The sequence below is a fragment of the Portunus trituberculatus genome, chromosome 37, assembly GCF_017591435.1.
Source record: "Portunus trituberculatus isolate SZX2019 chromosome 37, ASM1759143v1, whole genome shotgun sequence".
NCBI classification, from domain to species: domain Eukaryota; kingdom Metazoa; phylum Arthropoda; class Malacostraca; order Decapoda; family Portunidae; genus Portunus; species Portunus trituberculatus.
The window spans coordinates 9,663,163-9,668,162 of NC_059291.1; the positions used below are offsets into that span (position 1 = coordinate 9,663,163).

Sequence of the window (5,000 nt, forward strand, 5' to 3'; positions counted from 1 at the left end):
GTGTGGACGGCTATCCATTGTTAGTGGACTTTAATAGTAGTAGTAGTAGTAGCAGTAGTAGTAGAAGCAGCAGCAGCAGGAGTAGGAGGAATAGAAGCCCCATCTAGGAGTGCCCAGCTTTGCCTTGTCTCCCTGCTGCTGCTGCTGCTGCTGCTACCCAGGCCTGCCATCCCAGCAAGGGGGCACCACTACCACCACCACCACCACCACCACACACTGCTGCCAACCTCTCGGAAAAAACACACGTACACGCCCTTGAAAACCAAACCCGGTCCTGGTGGGTTGCGTGCGGCCTTGGCAGCGCCGTGCATGGGGCAGGAGAGCAAAACAATGATAAGGCAGCAGCAGGAAGGCTGGGCGAGAGAGGCGGTGGAGAGCAAGCGGTGAAAGACTGAAAGGTGATAGTAGTACGTCACCTCCTGGGATACCTGTGCTGCTCCTGCCCACACAAGGGAACACAAAGGAAGGGCAGGATGTAGTAGCAGTGGTAGTGGTGGGGGTGGTATAGTAGAAATGTTGGTTTTTAAGATGTTCTGTGTGTGTGTGTGTGTGTGTGTGTGTGTGTGTGTGTGTGTGTGTGTGTGTGTGTGTGTGTGTGTGTGTGTGTGTGTGTGTGTGTGTGTGTGTGTGTGTGTGTGTGTGTGTGTGTGTGTAAGATGTCTTGTTTGTTCTTTGGTGTATGAATATGATTGAGAGAGAGAGAGAGAGAGAGAGAGAGAGACTCGTGTTGGTGATGTGGTAGAGAATGAAGATGAGTAGATGCCATTTTTATACCATTCATCTCTACCACCACCACCACCACCACCACCTACACTCCCACCACCTCCCCGCAGAAATCTTAGCGGTATCATGTCTGGTGGTGTGGGAATGGACCGTGTGTGTGTGTGTGTGTGTGTGTGTGTGTAATTCACCTCGGTCGTCTGCTGGTCACCCAGCCAGTCTTCCCCATTACGGAGCGAGCTCAGAGCTCATAGACCGATCTTCGGGTAGGACTGAGACCACAACACACTCTACACACCGAGAAAGCGAGGCCACAATCGCTCGAGTTACATCCCGTACCTATTTACTGCTAGATGAACAGGGGCTACACATTAAGAGACTTGCCCATTTGCCACGCCGCTTACCGGGATTCGAACCCGGCCCTCTCGATTGTGAGTCGAGCGTGCTAACCACTACACTACGCGGTGTGTGTGTGTGTGTGTGTGTGTGTGTGTGTGTGTGTGTGTGTGTTTGGGAAGGAAAATATTACCCATAGGTCTTCTTCCTTAAGGATCCTGTCACCACCACCATCACCACCACATTTATAATTCCTACATCCACTTCACTTATGTCATCACCATTTCCTTCACCACCACCCTGGACCGCACCTTACCTCCAGTCCACCACCACCACCTCCTCCTCCTCCTCCTCCTCCTCCTCCTCCTCCTCCTCCTCCTCCTCCTCCTCCTCCTCCTCCTCTTCCTCCTCCTCCTCCTCCCCTTCCCAATTCCTCATGCTCCTTCATTCTCTCTGCCACTATTTCTCTTCTTTCTCCGTGTCCCTTCATATCTCTCTCTCTCTCTCTCTCTCTCTCTCTCTCTCTCTCTCTCTCTCTCTCTCTCTTTTTCTTCTTGCTCCTCCACTTTCCCTTCTTCATTTTCCCTTCCATTTATCTCTGTCACCAGTAATCCTCCTTCACTCCTTTCCCTTCCTCCTCCTCCTCCTCCTCCTCCTGCTCCTCCTCCTCCTCCTGCTCCTCCTCCTCCTCCTCCTCCTCCTCCTCTATCTCTCTCCTGTGAGGGCGTCACCGTCACGCGTCACAAGTGTTACGCCACGTCCAAATGGTGATGTGTACTGTCACTTGTCACTTTTACTCTTGATTTATTTACTACTTTTCCTATTTCTCTCCCTCCTTCCATCTTTCTTCCTTCTTTTCTGTCATCATTATGCCATCTCTACCTCCATCACCACCACCATTACTACTTCTGCTGCTACTGCTGCTGCTGCTGCTGCTGCTGCTGCTGCTGCTGCTGCTGCTGCTGCTGCTGCTGCTGCTGCTACTACTACTACTACTACTACTACTACTACTACTACTACTACTACCACTACTACTACTACTACTACTACCACCACCACTACTACTACTACTACTACTACTACTACTACTACTACTACTACTACTACTATCACCACAGCCGCTACCACTAGGAAATCATCACTAGCAATACTAAACAAGGATAGGGCATCAGTACAAGATCATTCACACACACACACACACACACACACACACACACACACACACACACACACACACACACACACACACACCCAGGTGGTGGGGCGGGCGCTCCTTCACTGTGCCATCACGTCTCTTCGTTATGGGGAAGGAATTTGTAAGCAACACATAAAGGAGGAGGAACAGTAGCGGCGGCACAGTAGTAGTTGCCTTTCTGGTGGTGGTTCTTTGCCGCGCCCATCCACGCCCGCCACGCCTTCATGCATATTCACTTGCCAACAGGGTCACCGGCGAGGCACTTGGCGACTCTTAATTTGTGCTGCCTTGCGTTGTCCTGGCCGGAGGGAAATCGTGTTATAATGCTTGTGGGAAGCGAGTGTCTGGTGACCTAGGAGTCTTGTGTTGTTCTCAGGTGAAAGAAACAATGCAACTTATCATCTGAATCATAAAAATGTCCTTGAAACCTCCAGTTAATTCCACTTGAGCCGCTAAACTCCCACTGGATTCATGTAAATATCCTGGAAAACTTCAATGATTTCCACTAGAGTCTAGTAAACTGTCAATTTTATCATGAACTGTCCCTTAAAAGATCCAGTAATTTTCACTAGAACCTGCTAAGCTACCACTGGAATCTTGATAATATTCTGGAAAGCTCCATTGACTTCCACTAGAACCTGCTAAACTGTCAGTGGCATGAACATGCCCTTAGAATCTCCAATAACTTCCATTACAACCTGATAAACTGTCACTGGAATCATGGAAAAGACTCTAGTACTAGTATTCACAACAGGACAAGAAAGAGGCCACAGATTCCACTTCGATGAAATTAGGTTGAAAAAAAAAATGTAATGAAGAATTGGTTCTCGTGCTAAATAGACTAGTCTCAGTAATCACAATGGTATAAGTGTACAGCAAATAGGAAGCTTTGAAAGATGAGATAAATTTATGGTCAGTGATGATAGATAGACTGATATTTGTGGGTTTATATTAGGACTGCCACTTGTAGATTTTTTTTAAGAGAATATAAGATGGGACTCTGGCCGAGGACAACAAAAAACCCTTTACAAAAATAGAAAAAAAAGATAGGTACCAGTTCCCAAAGAATGTATTCAAAACTGTTCTAAAAAAAAAAATCCACCTTTCCTTATGTTACCATCTATGTTATGTGAATACGAGTTACAGTTACGAGATAAAGTTACATCTAATTTCAATGCTGCATCACTAACGTTGTTTTTTTTTTTGATATTGCAGGTAAGTGTGCCGTGTCCTCTCACCTGCTGCCATCATCCCCCCACACTGTCTTGGTAATCGCAGCGTCTCCTTCCACGAGTGAGTTGTGCTTCTGTGGTTTTATAATAACAGCTTTCCGTCGGTTTTCTTTCTTCTTTCCAAAGGACCACGTGTGTTTAGCGTGTCTGTTTTGTCGTTTCCTCATAGTCTTTTTGTTTACGTTTTGTGAGTTTCCTTCTTGTTGGTTCTATTTGTCATTTAAAACTAGGAACGTATTACATTTTTGTTTTCTATCTTCACACATTCTTAGGAAACTTTACGTGTATAGTTTGTCTTTTCATCATTTTCTTTCCTATTCATGTATGTGCGCTGGCGTGTCTCCCAACCATTTTGCTCTCTCTCTCTCTCTCTCTCTCTCTCTCTCTCTCTCTCTCTCTCTCTCTCTCTCTCTCATCATAAAAAAATCAAGAATATCAGTTTTTTCATTTAGATTTTCAGTTACTAATATTTTACGTGACAGTTTTGTTTCTCTCTTCTTTCCTCCTCCTCCTCCTCCTCCTCCTCCTCCTCCTCCTCCTCCTCCTCCTCCTCCTCCTCCTCCTCCTTCTCCTCTTCCTCGTCCTCCTCTTCGTGCACTGCCTCGCCGTTCCTCCATGCAAGGGCCTCACGATTATCCTTGGCGTGAACTGAGCTCCCTCGTACACACACACACACACACACACACACACACACACACACACACACACACACACACACACACACACACACACACACACACACACACACACACACACACACACACACACACACCAAACATTGTGTGTGTGTGTGTGTGTGTGTGTGTGTGTGTGTGTGTGTGTGTGTGTGTGTGTGTGTGTGTGTGTGTGTGTGTGTGTGTGTGTGTGTGTGTAGGTTCTCATGTTCTTGATGTGGTGAATATAATCTGAGGAATTATTTTTCTTTTTCTTTTTTCATCGTTAATTTGTGGTCAGTAAACTACTAATATTACTTCCACTACAACTACTACTGCTACTGCTACCACTGCTACTGCTACTGCTACTGCTACTACTACTACTACTACTACTACTACTACTACTACTACTACTACTAATAATAATAATAATAATAATAATAATAATAATAATACTGCTATGGTTCTCTCTCTCTCTCTCTCTCTCTCTCTCTCTCTCTCTCTCTCTCTCTCTCTCTCTCTCTCTCTCTCTCTCTCTCTCTCTCTCTCTCTCTCTCTCTCTCTCTCTCTCTCTCTCTCTCTCTCTGTATGACAACTTAACTGTACATTTATGAAGTTAGCAGTCAGTCTTTCTTTCCGTGTTCCCACATTTTCCTTTCCCGCTCACCCGTTCCTCTGAGGGTGAGGCGGTGCAGGCCATGTAAGGCAGCACCAAACACCCATCACACATCACCACCTTGCCTCACCTGTCTTAGATGGTAAAGGTAAATAATTAATGTAAAGTTGACAGTCATGGCAGTAAGATTAGGATTTTTGTTCACCTCTTCCTTCTCCTGTTCTTTTCTTAATTCTTTCTTTCTCTCC

The 5,000-nt window shown here is 46.0% G+C and overlaps 1 protein-coding gene across 2 annotated transcripts in view; it reads left to right on the forward strand.

The window, feature by feature from the left end:
- The window catches only part of LOC123513931 (mucin-5AC-like), an 89,028-nt gene that overhangs the window by 27,742 nt on the left and 56,286 nt on the right, over positions 1-5,000 (forward strand). Inside the window, exon 2 of one of the 2 annotated variants that reach the window (XM_045271427.1) lies at positions 3,467-3,544. The exons of the other annotated variant lie outside the window; for it this stretch is intronic. The gene's annotated coding sequence lies outside the window, so the exon portion shown is untranslated. The remainder of the gene's footprint in view (positions 1-3,466; positions 3,545-5,000) is intronic. 2 annotated transcript variants of the gene reach the window in all.